At 33.0% G+C, this 22,816-nt stretch overlaps 1 pseudogene; it reads right to left on the bottom strand.

Annotated features, from left to right (window-relative positions):
- Positions 1–7,775: 7,775 nt before the first annotated feature.
- On the bottom strand, positions 7,776–21,614 carry LOC120125774 (annotated as a pseudogene).
- Positions 21,615–22,816: the final 1,202 nt, after the last annotated feature.

The following is a 22,816-nucleotide window of genomic DNA, read 5'->3' as shown; positions in this document are numbered from 1 at the left end:
CAGACCTTTGGTTAAATGATGTGAAGATATTGTTGGAGGGTCTCCCCTGTTCTGAAGTGGAGAAGTTAGATGAAGTAGTTTAGTTACTACGTGGACAAGCTAGAGTATAGTGAACAGTTGTTATCATGAGAAAGTTAAAAGATCAAGTGACGTGGTTATTGTTTTTAGAAGAGTTCAAGAATAAAGACATCGGAGACAAGTTTATAAGATAAATGAAGCCAGAGTTTATAAGTTTGAAACAGGGGAATCGTACCGTGTATGAGTAAGAGTGCAGGTTTGATAAGTTGAGAAAATTGTTGTTGAGTTATTCTGACTAAAAATGATGTATATGATTGGTTTGATGAGGACTTGCGCCCTAGATTGAAAGAGTTGGTGTTGACTAACATGGTTATGTGATGGAAAGTGTATAAAGTTAAAAGATTTGAAGAAAATATCATATTGACCTTATCAAGTATGGTGTGGATTTGTGTATTGTTGTGTATTTAAACCATGTAGATGTGATGTAGTTAAGGAGATAAGGATTCATATATTTGAAGGAAGCTAAGGATGTAGTAGAAAAGTTTGAGATGATAAACATAATATGTGTTTTGTAATTAGAATAAGGATTTTTACAATAATAAGGTTTTGTGCAAGTAGTGTTGACTATCAAAGTTATGAAGATGTGATAAAGATTGGTAATCAGAGATAAGTAAATGTGATATGAAAAGAGTATGAGAGCATGAAAGAAAAGATATGATCTATGTTACAAGGAGATTTTCAATTGTGAAGGAATCAATATCTAAGGAAATTAAATGCTGGAGTTTAAAGGATCAAGTGTGATAATGGTTATATTGAGGTGAGCATTTCTTAGAAAAGTACGTAAGGTTATATGAAAAGATTGTTTTATTTTGAAAGATATATGTCTTAATCATATCTGATGAAGATTTAAGGTTGTGTTTTTTGATCAAGTAGACATAGCCAGAGAGACATAAGAATTTATTTATATGTATTAAGGAAGTTTAAGATATAGTCGAATGATTATATTCTCTTTGATCAAGTTGTTAAGGACATGTATGTTATTTTTTAGATGATAATAGAATAAAGGTTTGGTTTATGTTGCAAAGTAATTAGAGAATGAAGAAGAAATTCACTGACTCATGATCTTGAATGGAAAGGATTGGGGTTACTGTCTACATGATGAGTGACATTATATGGAGTTATGAAGGTCGAATGCAAGTGAAGAATTGAAGGAGTAAAAAAAGGCAAGTCTATTAACTGTAAACAAGAAAGATTAAAGTAGATGAAGTAACATGAAAATATTAGAAGATATGTGTAGACAATATTCTTATCCATTTGTGCAGTGAAAATTCGAGGACGAATTTTCTTAAAGGGGGAGATTTGTAACATCCCAAAAACTGGACTAGTGACTAAAATGCAAGTTTTTGAAACTTTGTGGTCAAATTCAAATAATTGAAAAGTTCAGAGTCTTAATTAGAGTAATTTGTGTAAGATTGAATGGCAAAGTGTAAAAGATGAAAGGGCATAATAGTCATTTAGTAAGGTAATTAATTAAAAATTCATTCATTGGTATTATATATCCACATGTATTAAGGGGAGAAAGAAGGAAAGAAAAATTTGGAAGTCTAGCTTCTTCTTCTTCTTCTTCTTCTACCGCGAGTGCTTAGTTAAATATAAGTTGGTCTCAAGTTGATTATTCCTTTCATTTTAAAGTTGATTTTGATTCTTGGAATGATAAGAAAACTTAAGGAAACTAAAAGAGAAGTAGGAACTAAAAGATTTGCAAGTTATGGAAGATTGAATATAAGAGGTTTTTAATTGAATTATTGAGAAAGAGTTAGTAAGTGAAGTTTGAGGTTAAAATTGACTTTTCATCATTCAGAATAAGAAATTTAAAGTGTTAGAAATGAATTTGGAACATGTTGAATATTTGGTATGAATTTCGAGTTTAAGTGTTATAGTGAGATATTGAAGATTATGATGTGTTCAAGTGATATAAAATGGTTTTAGTATAGTTGAATTTGAAGTAATGAAAGGAGTTCAAAGTATGGAGTTTATATAAGTTTTGATAAATTTTTGGGTTAAATTAGTGTATTTTGGGCAAGGGGTATCAGTACTAGATGAACAGTACCGATATTCTAAAGTAAATGTATGTGATAATTGGGTTTGGGTATCAGCACTGTATGAACAGTATCGATACCATAAGGTAAAAGTGGGCAGAATCTTTAAGAAGTATCGATACCGAAGGAGTAGTATCAATACTAGGGGTATCGATACCATTGAGCAAGTATCAATATCATTTTGAAGATGAATTCTAGAATCAAAATTGGGTATCGATACTAAAGTGTAGTATCGATACCATAGTATATAAGTATCGGTACTGTACCTTTGGTACCGATACTACTCATGTAGAAATTGTGTATTAAGTACTTTGTATATCTTATGTTATATGCGATTGATTAATAGTGACTCGAATTAAGACATTCATATTGGTTATATGTATCGTGTAGATATTGAATGAAGGCATGTACTAGACGAGTCGATGAGATAAGATTGATCAAGTGAGAATTCAAAATATTGCTTTAACTAGTGAGGCATAGGTGAATGCATACTATTACTATGTATATTGTTATATGGAAAGTAGGCTTGCGATAAGTCTATTTTCTCTGTTTTGAATATATGCATGCATGAATAAAAATATAGTTATGACTTTGTACAATATGAATATGCATTGTTGGTATTATATGTTATGTGATATGTATATGTTATGTGATATGTATATGTTATATAAGTTATATGGTCATGAACTATGTGACTATATGAAAATGTTATATATATTATGTAACAATAATCTATATGTTATGTGACATATGTGAGTATATGAGAATATGATATAAGCTATGTGAAACTGAATTAAGTGAACATATGAAACTAGAATATAAGCTATGTGACAAAATCTATATGATTACATGAATATAAAATATAAGCTATATGAAAGTGATCTATGTGACTATATGCCTATGTGATGATTATGTGAACATGTGATATGTGAATGCGAATCGTGTGAAAATGTTCTACGTGTAAGTGAACTACATGATTATATGAATATTTGAAATGATGTAAATGATAAAGCCCATGTTATGTGATATGAGAGCTAGGGGTATAATTGGTATACCAAGAGTCAAGGGTTTTACGCGGTCCTTCGGGACATATATGTGGTCCTTTGGAACATATATGCGGTCCTTCGGGACATATATTTGGTTCTTTGGAACATATATGTGGTCATACGGGACAATTCTACGAGGTCCTTTGGGATAATTTTATATGCCAGTCAATGCAAATTATATGAGCTGTTGTGATAGCATTTGTGCACAACAATGCACTCACATACCTTAAGTTCTGAGAAGTGTACATAGGATATTAAAAGAGATAACATAAATAAATTGTATGTGATGATATGTGTGTTGCTTTGTTAAATATCTTATATGATGTGTATAAATGATAAGTACAAGATTATATGCTTAAAGGAATTAATGATAATAATATTGATAACGATAATAATATTGATGATGATATATGTGCATGTATATATTTGTTATATGGTTTTGTATGATAATATTATATGAAATTTTTATAAATTGTTAGGTAATTAAGTTTCCATTATATGTTTATATGCCTCACTAAGTCAACGACTTAGCGTGTGATTGTTTCACACGTATGTTCCGAGAAGAAAGATGAGCAAAGATAGGCTGGACATGTCAGCTTCTCCTTTCCAAAGATCAGATCAAAAACAATTTGAATCATATGCATTTTGTTAAAATGAATATAGTTGGCATGTAATAAGAGAATTGAGAAGATTATGCTCTGATTGGTTTTGTAAAACAATATGATTGTATTTAATGTAAACTATTCAGTTTATTTGAATATGAAATTGAACTTTTGGTTATTTTGTAAAAGTAAACGGTTTGCAAAGTCAATATAACATCTCGGACTCATATCCGGGTCGAATACGGGTTGTGGGTGTTACATTTACATTACTCATCATAGGTATAGATGTAACACTCCAACCCGTACCCGACCCGGATACGAGTCTGAGATGTCACACTAACTTTTAAAACCTTTATTCTTGTAAAATATCAGAACATTTGAACTCTTTTAAAGAAAATACGATCATATATTGTTTAATTGTGTTTGTTATAAAATTTTGAGGTAAAAACATATTAATGAATAGTAAAATAGGGTATTAATAGTAATAAATAGTACTGTGAACAATATTATGAACAGTGCCCAAATGTTAAAATTTTCCAGATTGTCAGAGGGAAACCGATTCCCCTGCTACAGGGAACCGATACCCTGCTATAGTACTGCTACAGTACTTCCATTAAATACGTATAAATTTATAAAAATCTAAGGTTTCATCCGTATAAAATTTTCATTTACATATACACATTTAAAACATTAGAAAATTCAATCATATGATTTTACAAAACTGATTAAAACATATCGGATTCAAATCTTTGTTTACATGCCAACCCCTATAAGTATTACAAAATACATACTAGTAACTTCTTTTCTGATATGATCTTTGGAAAGGAGAAACTGACCTGTCTTGCATAACTTTTATCAATCTTCCTCTTCTCGAAACCTACGTGTGAAACAATCACACGCTAAGTCATAGACTTAGTGAGGCATATAAAACATGTAATAAAACTATATAACATTTCATATAATAAAATGCATACATATACCATCATCATCATACTCTCTATTTATCATATGACTTTGTACTTATCATTTATGTATATCGTATAACACATATAACATCATACAATTCATGTAATATATTTCATATCACCATAAGCATATACATCATAGGTATTGTATTTGTTATTGTCTCTTTATTAGCCCATGTACATTACTGAGAACTTAAGGTATTTGAGTACATTGAGGTTGTGCACAAATGTTGTCACCACAGCTCATATAAATTGTACCAAAGTGCCACGTAGAATTTTTCCCGAAGGACTGCGTAGAATTGCACCGAAGTGCCACGTAGAAATGCACCGTAGTGCCATTTAAGATTTGTCCCTATGGACCACATATAAATTCCTTAAGAATCATATACATATACCAAGGATCAAGTAGATGTCTCAAAAGACCTCATACATGTTCCAAAGAATACATATATGTCCCGAAGGACCACGTAGAATTATCCCGAAGGACCGTGTAGACCCTCGACTCTTGGCATACCAACTATACCTCTAGATCTCATGACACATAACATGGGCATTATTTGTTCATATTTAACACTTATTCATATCGACACATAGTTCACTTACACGTAGAACATTTTCATATGATTCATGTTCACATGTCACATAGCTTATACCTTGTTCTTATGTCTTCTCATAGACATATATTCTTTCTCACGTAGTCACATAGATCCATATCATATAACATATATTACATGTGCATGTAATCATATAAATCGTATCATATAACTTATATTATTTCTCATGTGTTCATGTAATCATGCATGTCCTATTTTGTTCACATATGTTTATATATACATCATATAATCCTTTCCTATAGTTCATATTTTATTTTCACATATGGCATATCACATAAATCACATAGCACATATAAGCACATATCAGTTCATATAATCAAGTATACATACATTTCATGTCATTCACATCCTTATAATCAATACTCCATACACTATAACTATTGGAAATAGACTTATCAAAAGTCCAATTCGTTATAACAATATAAACTAAAATGCACTAATAAGAATCATATCAATCATATAACATTTTAGGAGTCACTTATTACCATAGTAACTCTGTCACTGGCTCATCGCAAGCCAATGTTTTTCGATAGCATAAGTACAATTAAATTGCACTCACCTTAGCCTTGCTTTGATTCAATCCTAATCAGAACCCTAAACCTTAAACTTGATGTTAATAACTTAAGCCGGTTCAATGAACCAAAATTTCATTTTTCATTTAGGGGGAATTGATACCCCCAGGGGGAATCTGTTCCCCCTGCACATACTGGAATTTTTGTTCAAGAGGGGGTATCGATACCCCTTCATAGGGTACCGATTCCCTATGCCCAGAAATTCTATTTTAAGCCCGAAAATCATCAATTCTTCACTCAATTCTCCTATTTTAAACCCCTATCATGTCATTAAACCCAACCACCATTACTTAAACAAACTTATATCCATGAAAACCATCTTTAACCTCAAAATCCTATCACTCATATGTAATTCAAGAATCATACTCAAATTTCAATATGTTCTAAATACAATTCTAACACTTCATATTCCTTAATTAGCATGATGACAAGTCAAATTTAACTTCAAATTTAACTTATCAACTCTTTTCCATAAATTCAATTAAAAACCCATTTTCTTTAATCTCTTATAACTTCTTCATCTTTTGATTATAAGACAACTTAAGCTCTCCTTAAGCCTAGTTATCATCTAATGATCAAAACCCAACTTAAAATTCAGCTAATAATCAAAAATTAAGAAATCTTACCTTTGCTCTCTTGCTCACGATGGAGAAGAAGAAATGAAGAAGAAGAAGATAACTTCCCCCTTTCCCCACGTGATTCATTCATATATAGGAAAAAAAATTTCTTTCCTATCAAATGGCCATTTTGTCATCTCATTCTTTTAATAATTACTAATAACCCTTCAGGAATTATTTTTAAATAAGTCATTGACTATTCAACTTTTCCACTTTAATCATCAAATTCTAAAATTTTACAATTTAGTCACTAACCCGTAGTTTGGGATGTTACAAATCTCCCCTCCTTTTAAGAAAATCCATCCTCAAATTTTCCTTTCCCACATTAATAAGAACATATCTTCTAATATTCTCATGTTGCTTCCTTTCCTTAATCTTTCCTGTTTATCGCTAACATACTTATCTTTTTCCCTTACTCAATTCTCCATATACATTCGACTTTTATAAATCCATATAATGACATTCATTATATAGACAATACTCTAATCCTTACTACTCAATATTATGAATCAATTGATTTCCTTCATCATTCTTTAATCGCTTTACACCATAAACCAAATCTTTACTCATTCCTTAATTCTTGTATGTACTACAATACGCAAAAAAAATCTTTTCATATAATCTCACGTACTTGTCTAAGGAATAATCACCCTTTTATAACAAAAGGTGCTAACTTAATTCAATCCTTCAATTACCTTTTTCTTTTATACATCTATATCATACCCCTTATCATATAAATAGTAACATCAATTCTTATCACTCAAAATCCAAAATCATTCACTTTCCTCATAAGTCTCTAATTACCAACTTTTATTCTATCATTATTTATCTACATCTTAACTTCCTTAATACGTATGAATCATTCTTTATCTCTCTGTACACGTCCACTTGACCAAGAAACATAATCTTAAATCCTCATTACAGATGATTAATACATACACTTTGCCAAAATCCAACAATTTTTCATATAGTCTTATGAACATTTTTTTTCTATACTAACTCATACTTTATACCTGATCATAATTCTTGTCATACTTGAGCTTTTAAACTTCATCATTTAATTTCCTTAGTTTTTCATTCCTTCAAAAATCCAAATCTCCTTACAACCTATGTCATATCTTTTTCTCAGACTCTCATACTCTTTTCATATCACTTATACTTATCTCTGATTATTGATCTTCATCGCATCTTCGTAACTTTGATAATTCCCTTTATTTATACAAAACGTTTTCCTTTACCATCTCATATACTGATAATTTCTTTCAATCTTATAACTCTATCACCTTTACTCTTACAATTGTTCAATTTAGGCCACATGCCCTAATCAATTAATCATATACCCCTTTTCCAATCAGAATTATCTCAACAATAGTTTACTTAACTTATCAAATCCACATTCATTCTCATGCATCATGAAATTTTATTAGTTCACACTCAACATTTCAACGTCTTTTATCTTATAAAATAATCACTGATGTACCTATTTCTTTAAACTCCTTCCGAAACAATATTCACATTAATGAATCTTCCATTATTCCCATTATAACATTTATTTACCTTATTTTAGCTCAACCGCATAGCAACTAAATTACTTCATCTAATTTTTCCAATTTAAGATAGTGGAGATTCTCTAACATTGTTCTGTTGCACATTCTATTTTCTGAACACAATCCTTAACTTTTGAACTAGGATACAACCCTTATCAATCCAAATCATATACATTCTTTTCCATCAAAATTTTCCTCAACCATATCTTACTCAATTTTTTTTAAAACTCGAACTCTTACTCACACACAATACTATTCCTCTATTTCAAAATCAAACGTTATAATTTGCTTTGTCTTATAAACCGATTGCCAATATACTAATTCTTAAACTTTTCTTATCAATCCTCAGCTTTACTCAACCATATGAATCCTCACTTCATTTTTATCACATTATTATGGTCAAAATATACAATTATATCCAATACATTTTTCATCACAAAATCTTGTTAGCCAATGCTAACTCTTTCCTTATAAAGTATAAACTCTTATCATATCCATACTCTTACTGATATACAATACTATCTACACGTCTACTATTCCTTTTCTCATACCACCTCTTCAATAAATCTTTCATGCTATCATGTACTTCACTTCATTACTTTAATTCTTTCATTACCCCTTTTTCCCTTATACTTTTTCATTCCTTTCATATCATGTCCTTTATACTCACATGCTCTTGTATATCACATATATTTATCCTAACTATCACTCTTTATCATATTTTCATAAATTTGATAGTCATCTTTACTTGCACATAACCTTATTCTTTATCATTCTTATACTTGTGTTTTCTCCACTTGTTTCAACAATTACCCGATCTCAATACTCATATCATCCCTTTAAAATAATTTTCCTACTTAAATTTTCATAACTTCTAACAGATCTTTTAACCTAATTAACAAAGGTTGTCTCTAACCCTGACTTATTAACAATTAACTCCTTGTTTAATCTTTCAAGATCAAGCCCTACTGCTTGAGTCTGTCGGACTCTCATCTGATTTGATTCTCTGGCGGAGAATACAACTAATTCATATCTGATTTAAAGTTGAAAACCAGAATCTCTATCTTTCTTTGATGGTGCTTAACTCTATAAAGCATTAATTCTCTTAATCATCTAATATTTTTATTCTCCAATCCTTTCATTTTGAGCTCTCTTTAAAGCTTTAACGCAATTAACCATTTCTTAAAATGAGAACAAATTCAAAACCAGTAACACTTTTTTTAAATTTAAGGCGCAAGCCCTAAACAACCAATTACATGTATCTTTTTTTATCCTTCTTAATCAGAATCAACTCAACAATAAATATGCTTAACTTATTAAACTTATACTCATACAAATGTATGTATAGTTCCATTGCTTCAAGCTAATATATTCGAGCTTCATTTGTCTTATGAACTAATCATTCATGTACTTATTCTTGAATTCTTCTACAAATGATAACCACATCACTTGATCTTTTAATATTCTTATGGTGACATTTGTTCACCATACTTCTAGCTTACCGACATAGTAACGAAACTACTCAATTTAACTTCTCCACTTTGGAGAAATGAAAACATTCTAACATTATCTTTCTATCATTTAATCAAATTTTCATAACAATTGAACATTTCTCAAATTCACCCTTAAACTCGAGTGTTCTCAAATCTTTTCGATACATTCATTATATGAATTATAGAAGTATAAAATTAAAAACACATCATAATATCATTTATCATCATGAAACATTCTCTAATCTTGTACATGCACGCCCTGAGGTTTTTCGCTCTTCTCCTTGCATGGCCAGGGCAGGTGAATGTTATTACCTTCAGTCTATTATCTTATGTTTCACTTTGGAAACTCTTATAATCATACATCTAATATAACATAACATTTTAACTCTATTATCAAGACAGTATACTCCTTACACTATCAGATCAGAATTTTTTTCACTTTAAGTTGGCATGTATACTTTTAAAAACACTTTTGACTTTGTTTTTAGCCTAGAATCGGCTAAACCGTAGCTCTGATACCATTAAATGTAACACCCCAACCCGTACCTGACCCAGATACGAGTCTGAGATGTCACATTAACTTTTAAAACCTTTATTCTTGTAAAATATGAGAACATTTGAACTCTTTTAAAGAAAATACGATCATATATTGTTTAATTGTGTTTGTTATAAAATTTTGAGGCAAAAACATATTTATGAATAGTAAAATAGGGTATGAACAGTACTGTGAACAATATTTTGAACAGTGCCCAAATGTTAAAATTTTCCAGATTGTCAGAGGGAAACCGATTCCCTTGCTACAGGGAACCGATACCCTGCTACAGTACTGCTACAGTACTTCCGTAAAATACGTATAAATTTATAAAAATCTAAGGTTTCATCCGTATAAAATTTTCATTTACATATACACATTTAAAACATTAGAAAATTCAATAATATGATTTTACAAAACTGATTAAAACATATCGGATTCAAATCTTTGTTTACATGCCAACCCCTATAAGTATTACAAAATACATACTAGTAACTTCTTTTCTTATATGATCTTTGGAAAGGAGAAACTGACCTGTCTTGCATAACTTTTATCAATCTTCCTCTTCGCAAAACCTACGTGTGAAACAATCACACGCTAAGTCATAGACTTAGTGAGACATATAAAACATGTAATAAAACTATAGAACATTTCATATAATAAAATGCATACATATACCATCATCATCATACTCTCTATTTATCATATGACTTTGTACTTATCATTTCTGTATATCGTATAACACACATAACATCATACAATTCATGTAATATATTTCATATCACCATAAGCATATACATCATAGGTATTGTATTTGTTATTGTCTCTTTATTAGCCCATGTACATTACTTAGAACTTAAGGTATTTGAATACATTGAGGTTGTGCACAAATGTTGTCACCACAGCTCATATAAATTGCACCGAAGTGCCACGTAGAATTTGTCTCGAAGGACCACGTAGAATTGCACCGAAGTGCCACGTAGAAATGCACCGTAATGCCATTTAAGATTTGTCCCTAAGGACCACATATAAATTCCTTAAGAATCATATACATATACCAAGGATCAAGTAAGTGTCTCAAAAGACCTCATACATGTTTCAAAGAATACATATATATCCCGAAAGACCGCGTAGACCCTCGACTCTTGGCATGCCAACTATACCTCTAGATCTCATGACACATAACATGGGCATTATTTTTTCATATTTAACACTTATTCATATCGACACATAGTTCACTTACACATAGAACATTTTCATATGATTCATGTTCACATGTCACATAGCTTATACCTTGTTCTTATGTCTTCTCATAGATATATATTCTTTCTCACGTAGTCACATAGATCCATATCATATAACATATATTACATGTGCATGTAATCATATAAATCGTATCATATAACTTATGTTATTTCTCATGTGTTCATGTAAACATGCATGTCCTATTTTGTTCACATATGTTTATATATACATCATATAATCCTTTCCTATAGTTCATATTTTATTTTCACATGTGGCATATCACATAAATCACATAGCACATATAAGCACATATCAGTTCATATAATCAAGTATACATACATTTCATGTCATTCACATCCTTATAATCAATACTCCATACACTATAACTATTGGAAATAGACTTATCAAAAGTCCAATTCATTATAATCCTATAAACTAAAATGCACTCATAAGAATCATATCAATCATATAACATTTTAGGAGTCACTTCTTACCATAGTAACTCCGTCACTGGCTCATCGCAAGCCAATGTTTTTCGATAGCATAAGTATAATTAAATTGCACTCACCTTACCCTTGCTTTGATTCAATCCTAATCCTTTGATTATTCCAGAACTTGTTTAGGTTCAATATCTACATAAATATAACATTTCAAAACAACTATCAGAAGCCTAAACCTTAAACTTGATGTTAATAACTTAAGCCGGTTCAATGAACCAAAATTCCATTTTTCATTTAGGGGGAATCGATACCCCCAGGGGGGAATCTGTTCCCCTTGCACATACTGGAATTTTTGTTCAAGAGGGGGTATCGATACCCCTTCATAGGGTACCGATTCCCTATCCCCAGAAATTGTATTTTAAGCCCGAAAATCATCAATTCTTCACTCAATTCTCCTATTTTAAACCCCTATCATGTCATTAAACCCAACCACCATTACTTAAACCAACTTATATCCATGAAAACCATCTTTAACCTCAAAATCCTATCCCTCACATGTAATTCAAGAATCATACTCAAATTTCAATATGTTTTAAATACAATTCTAACACTTCATATTCCTTAATTAGCATGATGACAAGTCAAATTTAACTTCAAATTCAACTTATCAACTCTTTTCCATAAATTCAATTAAAAACCCATTTTCTTTAATCTCTTATAACTTCTTCATCTTTTGATTATAAGACAACTTAAGCTCTCCTTAAGCTTAGTTATTATCTAATGATCAAAACCCAACTTAAAATTCAGCTAATAATCAAAAATTAAGAAATCTTACCTTTGCTCTCTTGCTCACGATAGAGAAGAAGAAATGAAGAAGAAGAAGATAACTTCCCCCTTTCCCCACGTGATTCATTCATATATAGGAAAAAAAAAATCTTTCCTATCAAATGACCATTTTGTCCTCTCATTCTTTTAATAATTACTAATAACCCTTCAGGAATTATTTTTACATAAGTCATTAAACTATTCAACTTTTCCACTTTAATCATCAAATTCTAAAATTTTATAATTTAGTCACTAACCCATAGTTTGGGATGTTACAATAGATAGGTAGGAATGTACACTATGAGTCTTTTCATGGTTTCGTTTGATCACATTGAACTTAGATAACTAAGTAAGGTATCCACCATGAATTCTTCAACCAATGGACTTTAGACCTATCCCCCTTAACGAATCTAGAACCAGCTTCCTGCTTAACCCTTTGGTAAGAGGATTTAATAGGTTCTTTTCCCACTTCACATACTCTAAAGAGATCACTCCATTCTTAATTAAGTGTTTAACTGATTCATGTCTTATATAAATGTGTATTTTCTTACCATTTTAAGCTTGGTTCTTAGCCACACATATCTCAACTTGTGAATCACACAAAAAAGAAACTGGAGGAGTTGGTCTTCCCCACAATGGAATTTTTGCTAACAAACTTCTGAGCCACTCAGTTTCTTGCATAGCTAGGTCAAGAGCTATAAACTCTGACTCCATACTAGAACGAACAATACAAGTCTGCTTTGTTAATTTCCATGAGATTGTTGCTCCACCTAAAGTAAAAACATACCCACTCATAGAGATTAATTCATCATTGTCAAAAACCCAGTTGGCGTTATAATATCCTTCAAGTACCGCAGGATATCCAACAAATTCAAGTTTCCAATCTATAGTACCTTTAAAATACTTCAGTAAGTGTCTAAGAGGAATCCAATGTTCACCACTCGGATTATGAGTATATCTACTAAGTCTGCTCACAACATAAGCAATATCAGACCGAGTATAATTCATTAAGAACATCAGTATTCCAATCAATTTAGCATAAAACACTACTTCCTTTATTCTTAAAGAGTTGTATGTTAGGGTCATAAGGAGTTCGAACATGGACGATGTCAAAATTGTCAAATTTCTTTAACACTTTTTCAATAAAGTGTGTTTGACTGAAAATCTCTTTTTCAGTTTTGGTAATTTTGACTCCTAAGATTACATCTACTTCTCCCAAATTCGTCATCTCAAACTTAGTGGACAAGAAACTTTTTGTTTTGTTAATGGACTCAATGTTGGAACTGAAAATCAACATGCCATCAACATATAAACTTATGATGACGCAATTAGTGCCAAACATCCTAAAATACACACAAGCATTCTAACCATTCACAACAAAACCAAAGCTAAGTATAGTTGTATGAAATTTCTCGTACCACTGTTTAGGAGCCTGCTTAAGTCAATAAAGTGACTTTTTAAGTCTACAGACTTTTCCTTCCATACCAGGTGCTTTGAGACCTAGTGGCTGCTCCATGTAGATATCCTCATCTAGATCTCCATTCAGAAATGCAATCTTAACATCATTTGATGTACCTACAACTTGTGAATAATGGTTAGTGCAAATAATGCACAGATCGTTGAGATTTTCGTAACAGGAGAGTAAGTATCAAAGTAGTCTAAACCAAACTTTTGAGTAAAACCTTTGATGACTAGCCTTGCCTTGTACTATTGGATCGAACCATCTGGTCTCAATTTCTTCCAGAAGACCATTTGTTGCAGATTGGTTTGAATCATCTAGGCAAGTCAACTAATTCTCAAGTATGATTAAACATTATTGATTCTAATTCATCCTTGATAGCGCTTTTCCAGAAACTAGCATCGATAGATCTTATAGATTCTTCATAAGTTTTAGGATCAAAAAGAGAGTCTAAATAATTTATCTCATAAATAAAGGAAGTAATAAAATCTGGTCCAAAAGAGGTTTCAACTCTATCTTTTACTTCTTCTAGGCTCGAAGACAATTTCTTCAGAAGACCTAGGAGAAATACTAGAATAAGTGTATGAAATATTTTCTATTTGTGTTTCAACATTTAATCTCGATTTCTTTAAGGGAAAAATATTTCCAAAGAAGACAACATCTATTCACTCACAAATATAATAAACTTGTAGAAGCATTAATCTGTATGCGAAACTATTTGTAGTATACCCTATAAACACTGCATCAACGATTTTAGGTCCGATAGTTGTCTTCCTAAAGTCCAGCAAGCCCACTTCGGCCAGACACCCCCATACTTTCAGGTATTGTAGATTTGGGGCATATACTTTCCACAACTTGTGTGGGGTGGAATCTAATTGCTTATGAGGTACTCGGTTCAAGATATGATTTACTGACATAATAATTTTGCCCCTATGTTATCAGATAACCCAGAACTTATCAATAATGAGTTCATCATCTCTTTTAAAGTTCTATTTTTTCTTTCGACTATAATGTTTTGTTGAGGAAAACAAGGAGTTGAAGTTTTATGAATTATGTCATTCTTCTCACAAACATCTTTTAAGAAATTAGATCCATATCCACCACTTATATCAGATCTAACCAATTTAATTCTCCTATCTAGTTTATTCTCAACTTCTGCCTTATAAACAAGAAAGACATTTTTAGCCTCATCTTTAGTTTTTAGGATATAAACTTTTCTCTATCTTGAATAATCATCTACAAAAGTTATGTAGTAGTGTTTTCCTCCTTTACTTTCAGTGTTTCTAAAGTCGTCTAGATCAATATGAATGAGTTCTTAGAATTCAATATTTCTATCAGAATCGGTCTTAAAGTGAGATTTAGCATTCTTGGCTTCTACACAAATTTCACATTTGTTAAAGCTAGTTATGTCTATTTTAGGCATAACATTCATATTTATCAATTTATTTAAAGCAAGAATATTTATGTGTCCTAATCTAGGATGCCACATGTCAATAGATTCAACAATGTAAGCAGAAGTGGTAGCTTTATTTTCATTAAGTTGAGTTTATATGACAAGTAAACCACTGTTTAAAAAACATTTCCTAACATAATTATCTTTTCAGGAAAATAAAAGCTTATCTTCCTAAAAAACTAACTTAATGCATGCCTTATTTAGAAGCCCACCACTTATCAAATTTCTACGCAAGGTAGGTACATACATAACATTATTCAAGGCCAGAGTTTTACCAGAAGTCAGCTTGAGTAAAACCTTGTCTTTGCCTAGCACTTCAGAGCTTCTAGAGTTCCTCATGTACATACGTTCACTTTCGTTCACATCCTTAAACTCGGTGAAAAATTCATTCCTTGCGCAGAAGTTCTTTGAAGAAACAATATCAACCACCCATTCAAAATTGTTCTCCACCAAATTAACTTCTGAAACCACCGCAGCAATGATGTCATCATCATTTTCCACAATGTGCATCTGTGGCTTGTTTTCATTCTAGCAGTCTGAGCGATATTAACATTGATAAGCTTTGTGACCGACTAGAACGTAGACATAGAACTTGAGTGTCTTCCCTTCAGCTTTGGCCTTTCCAGATTTCTTGAAGTTGACAACCTTCTTAGGTTTTTCTTTTTATCATGATTCTCTCGTTTCATGATCTTCTTAAATTTGGACTCAACTAAGTTAGATTTAAAAGATAAATTACTATGGGAATTAGCAACCTTATCTTTTAACCGGGTTGCCTTTTCAATTTTCATATGGTCCACCAGCTCCTCTAGTGAAATATCTCTATTCTTATGCTTGAGAGAGTTGCGATAGTCAGACTAGGATTTGGGCAGCTTTTCGATAAGGACATTGGCTTAAAGCACTTCACATATTTGCATTCCTTCAGCGATGATGACGGTGACCAAGTTCTCGTAGTCATGGACTTGATCCATTATCGGATTGTCATCCGTCATCTGGAATTTAAGTTATTCATCGACGACGTACTTCTTGATGCCCGCATCGTCAGCACCGTACTTCTTCTCCAAAGTGTCCCAAATCGCCTTGGCACTTCTTTCCCTAAGGAACATGTCAAACAACTTGTTATACATGTGCCTGATAAGTGTCCTCGCACCGTCTTATTGTCCTTTTCATATTTTTCGTTAGTAGCGACGGCAACAGCAGTAACAGTTAAGGCGACCTCGTTTAGAAACACATCAGTATCATTTCCAACGACTGGGGTTGGCGGTATAGTGGGTGGTGGCTTGAGCAGGATGTAGTCCATGTCAAGCTACTCAAAAAATATCAAGATTCGTTGGGACTACCTCCAATAATTCTTTCCATCAAGTGCATTAAGCTTGGAAAGATCGGGGATCAACTTTCTCAAAGGTGATGTCATATTTGCAGTATATATTGAATTCGTTTCTAAATTGTTGGAAATATGGACTTCAAAATCACACCGTTAGCACTGACTGGAAAAATAAATAATAATTCAAAAGTTGAAATAGTAAATTGTGTCGTGGTAAAAACCTCTATCTTAGAAACGAATTCGTCTCGATGTGTGTAATAGCTCCAATAGGCGGTTCGTCCCCCAAGGTTAACATGGTCGCTCCAAATTTCGTACACTCGAAATCGAAGTAGACTACTGGTGGTATTGCACTTTTGATTAGAAAGAAGAGAGATAGTAGCTTTTAGAACACTTTGAGAGTGAATAGTAAGATGTGGAGTGAGTTGAGAAGCTAAATAAAACTCTCTATTTATAGGCTAGAAATAGGGGTATAATCGTCAAACAAAAAATCAGATTAATATATGATTTTAATTATGGAATTAAACTCTGTTATATCTGTTGAAACGTCCTGACAAAGCTGGCTCAAAAATAGTCAAGGTCCGTTGCATCAATATTCAGCTGTTATAACTCATGAAATTAAATCCTGTAACTACTGTAACTCATGATATTAACAGCTTGTCTCTTCTTTGAACAAAGCTGCAAATCAGTCCAGATACATCTTAACGTTCAGATTTAATTTAGGAAAAATAACTGTTAAATTTATTTAATTTCAGAAATAAAAAACAACTAATTAATCAATTGTTATCATCTGAAATATTTTGAATTTAAACAGACCTCAACATCCTATAAATATCAGATGAAATATTTCACATTTTCATTTGTTTTTTAGAGAGAAATTCCTCACGAATTTTAAATGTGTCAAAGACAAGTATTACCACGACCACGATCACGAGCCGAGACAAGACAAACGACGGTGCGCGAGAGTCCCCATTGTTCTCTATCACTCAACAAGAGAGTGGAGAATACAAGCCTTAAATATCTATTCCTAATAGTATTTCTAACTCTACCTGGATTGAGCATTACCAATAATGCTATACTCAAGAAGTCTCATAATGGCTCTTCTCAAAGGCCTCGCTCCGTAGCTCGGATTGTATCCTTCCTCCACAACCCTCTCTCTAAACCTTTCCGTCACTTGAAGCTCGATTTCTTTGAGACTGTCAAATACTTCCTTGAGTATTATATCGGCAATCTCATTCACTTCCAACTTGGTCAGCTGCCTGAAAACAATCATCTCATCTAATCTGTTCAAGAACTCCAGCCCGAAATATTGCTTCAGTTCTTCCGTGACCAGGCTCTTTATTCTGTTATAGCTGTTGTCCTTCTCGTCGTAATCAAGATCAAATCCTATACGCCGTCAACCCTTTTCAATCACACTGCCTCCAACATTAGATGTCATTATCAGAAGTGTTCTTGAAATCCACAGTTCTTCCTTTACTGTCAGTCTCCCGTCCTCGAGTATCTGGAGCATCATGTTGAAAACATCAGGATGGGCTTTCTCAATCTCATCAAAAAGTACAACAGTGTATGGTCGCCTCCTAACAGCCTCGGTTAGCTGACCGCCCTCAGTATAGTCAACATACCCAGGGGGTGAACGTATGAGCTTGGAAACTGTATGCCTTTCCACGAACTCACTCATATCAAGTCGGATCATGGCTTCTTCAGAGGCAAAATAGTAAGCAGCCAGTGCCTTAGCTAGTTCCGACTTTCCTACACCAGTTGGTCCAGAGAAGATAAAGCTTGCAATTGGGCAGTTGGGGTTCTTGAGACCAACACGGGCACGTCGAATAGCACGGCTAATGGCTTTGACAGCTTCATCCTGACCAATGACTCGTTTATGAAGAGTCTCTTCCATTTTAAGTAGATGATCAGATTCATCGGTTGCTACTTTCTAAACGGGGATACCTGTCCATGAAGAGACTATAAGCTAAATGTCAACTTCGATCACAACAGGCCCTCCATCCCCTGCCTCCGCCTCCGCCTTATTCATCTCCTTCTCCTTCTTTTGGATTGCAGTTATTTGAGCACTGAGCTCAATTTCTCGATCGTGTAATTCCCCGGCCTTCTCAAAGTCCTGGCAACGAATTGCTTCATTCTTTGACTTTGTTATCTGCCGAAGCTCCTTTTCAAGCTCTCTAGCTTCCTCGGGGAGCTGTGCATGGCGAAGGCGAACACGAGATCCAGCTTCATCGATCAAGTCAATTGCTTTATCAGGTAGAAAACGGTCATTTATGTACTGGTATGACAGCTGTGCAGCAGAAACTAAGGCCTCATCCGTGTAACGAAGCTTGTGGTGGATCTCGTAACGCTCCCGCAAACCTTTCAAAATATGTATAGTTTCATCTACAGATGGTTCAGGCACTTTGACTGGTTGGAAACGTCTTTCCAAAGCTGGGTCTTTCTCAACATGCTTTCGGTATTCATCAAGGGTTGTAGCTCCAATACATTGCAATTCACCTCTAGCAAGAGCAGGCTTCAAGATATTGGCTGCATCAATGGCACCTTCAGCTGCTCCTGCTCCAATCAAAGTGTGTACCTCATCAATAAACAATATTATTTCATCACTTTGCTTGATTTCCTCCATTAGCTTCTTCAATCTCTCTTCAAACTCTCCACGATATATTGTTCCAGAGACAAGAAGACCCATATCAAGAGTTATAACCTTCTTGCCCTCAATTGTCTCGGGAACATCACCGCTCGCAATTCGTTGGGCAGGGCCTTCAGCGATAGCAGTTTTTCCAACACCAGGTTCTCCAATGAGACATGGGTTGTTTTTTGTCCGTCTACCCAATATTTGGACAACACGTTCAATTTGATCCTGCCTTCCAACAACAGGATCCAATTTACCTTCTTCAGCTAACTTGGTCAAATTGGTTCCATATTCCTCAAGTTTCAGCATCATCGTGTTTCCAGCAGATCCTCTATTAACAACACTAACTTCGTTGCCCTCACCAACCATACGAATAACCTGTGTGTGGATATTACTTGGGTCAGCACCTAAATTCTCAAGAACACGAGCTGCTACACCCATGGTTTTCTGAACTGGACCGGTTAGCGAACCGGCCATGCTACCGGTTCACTGGTTCAACCGGTCGAACCGGTCCGACCGATCGGAAGAATCGGACGACTTCATAATTATTTAAAAAATTAAATAAAAATACCAAAAATATTTAATAAAAAATAATTTTTTCTATAACAAGTCATATTCAAAGCAAGTCATAACATATATATAAGTTAAAAACCATAAAATCAAATGAAACAAAATGATTCAAATTAACTACAATATAATATTTAAGATAAAACATATTAAATAATAAATATAATTATATAACTATAATTAAAAAATAAATTTGGGGCTAAAAAATCATAAAAAAATGATATTGTTTAATTTAATTTTTTTTTTAAAAAACAATATCACATGGCTAAGAAACATAGAAGAGCATCCCAAAAGTCTAAAGAGTAAAAATATGAGAACAAAACAATCTCACATGGCTAAGAAACATAGAAGAGCATCCCAACTAACTTCTATAAATAATAGAGGTAATTTGGCATTCAAAATCATGGAGTCTTTTGGTGAGCATTGAGTGAACTATTCTTTCACTTCAATCAAGCTCGAATTTTAGGCTTCAATTGAGCTTCTAAATTTTTTTTGAGTTCAAGCCTTTTCGAGTTCAAGTTTCAATATTATATTTCGAGTTCGAGTTGAACTTGATAATTTTTAGCTCGTGAGTTTGAGTTGAGTTGAGCTTACTTTTAAAGTTTTCAAGTTCGAGTCGTGCTCAGCAATACTCGAGTTCGACTTGGCTCGTTTAACAAACGACGTCGTTTGATTTAATTTTTTTTTTAAAAAAAAACAAAATTGGCGGTTTTTTTCGGTTTTGCTCGGTTTTTTTTCGATTTTCAGCCGATCCGGTTCGAACGGCTCAGCGGTTCCGGCCGGTTCACTAGTAGCGGTTCAACCGATGTGGATTGAACCGGACTAAACAACGATTCTCGATTAAACCGGTTGAACCGACCTATCCAATCCGATTTTCAAAACACTGGCTACACCTTCAACTTCACATAGCAAACCAAGAAGAAGATTCTCGAATCCAATATAGTTATGGCCAAGTTGGCAGGCTTCTTCCAAAGAGAGTTCCAAAACACGTTTGGCGCGAGGAGTAAATGGAATCTCTACAGCAACAAAACCACTGTCCCTTCCAATTATCTTCTCGACTTTTACTTGCGCATCTTTAAGATTGATTCTCATGGATTTCAGAACTTTTGCACCAATGCCAGTACCTTCACCAATATGGCCCAACAAAATTTGTTCGGTACCAACAAAATTATGACCAAGTCGTCTCGCTTCCTCTTGAGCAAGCATGATTACTTTAATTGCTTTCTCCGTGAAGCGGTCGAACATGGCTTTAGGTACACATCGGCTTCCACTTCCACGTCGATAAGAGATTGAAATTGCTACCTTAGAATGAAAATCTTGGCCGACTCTGACCATATTATCTAAAGAAGTTGAACCACGCAACCCTGAGAAACTACGTATAGTCAATCCAGGTGTTCTTAAACTGCACATCATTTTAGCAGACGTTTTCGATTTTCCAGATTGTTTGGATGGGCCATGACTTCGATTCGTAACTAGAGCAGGAACAAGAGCGGACTGAGCCAGAACTTTTGCCATCTCTCCTACCAAGCTATCTAAAAGAACCGACGAAGAAGAGAAAAAAGGGGTCTTTTCTTTTAGAAATTGCAGGCAGAAGACACCTTTTTTCCACCCTTTTCTACTAAAAAAAAAAAGAGGGGGGAGAGCGACTATGGGGATTGTTCCTTTTAAGTATATTGTCTCGGTTAGAACATAATACGAAAAAAATATTTAATGCACGTGTGTTTCACTACACAAAACTTGTTTTTTTTATAATCATCATTAATTAATTTATTAATCAACTAATCTAAATTAAATTATGCAGAAATAATTGTGATTCTCTTTATTTAATTTTCTCCATTCACGAACATCATAATTCAAACTTTCAACTTTACTTAAAGAAATTAGTGTATCATCCCACTAAAATACTATACAATACTTTATTGGTACAATGATCAAACACAACATAGACTGATATAGGAATTCATGTCAGAGGTGTGAACTTAAGAAGTTATGTTAAAAAATATTAGGGAGTGTGAAGTTATAACATTTCGGAGATACGAAATTAGATAATCAATAGAAAATATAAAGAAAAAACCCTAAAATATAAGGAAATTTAAATTTTCTAAAATATAAATATTAAAAACTTATATCATAATAAAAAAATATATATAAATTCGATTCAAATACATAAATTATCGGATTTGTATCGTTACTATTAAGATGATTTGGTCCAACGAACTTTCTTTAGGTAATTGGTAATCATCGATGAGACTTGCACTGTAATCTATAATAAAGTTTGCAAGATTACAAGTTAGTAAAACACATACATCAACTAGGAATTTTTTCTTTTTGGGTTCTTCTTTCTTATGTTTTATTTTTGAATAAATTTTGAATTCAAAAATTTTAAGGGTAAAGTATACAAATGGTTCCTCGACAATAGGGTGATGCTTTGTTGAGTCCCTCAACTATTAAAAGTTACAAAATAGTCATTCGATTTAGGGTGTTATTTTCTTGAGTCCCCCAACTATTAAAAGTTATAAAATGGTCATTCAACTATTTAGTATGTTCCAAACTCATCATTTTCCGTTAAAAAATTGACGGCAGTCTGAGCTGAATGTTAATCTAATATGATCGAGATATGATAAAATTTGATATCAGAATTTAAAAATATATATATCATATCTTAGTCAACATGTTAACATCCAGCTCAAATTGTCTTCATTTTTAACGAAAAATGATAAGTTTAGAACATACTAAATAGTCGGGTGATCATTTTGTAACTTTTAATAATTGAGA

The sequence above is a fragment of the Hibiscus syriacus genome, unplaced genomic scaffold (genome assembly GCF_006381635.1).
Source record: "Hibiscus syriacus cultivar Baekdansim isolate YM2019G1 unplaced genomic scaffold, ASM638163v2 tig00110443_pilon, whole genome shotgun sequence".
Taxonomy (NCBI): Eukaryota; Viridiplantae; Streptophyta; class Magnoliopsida; order Malvales; family Malvaceae; genus Hibiscus; species Hibiscus syriacus.
Note: the sequence above shows the minus strand (reverse complement) of the source record. Positions and strands in the feature narration are given on the sequence as shown.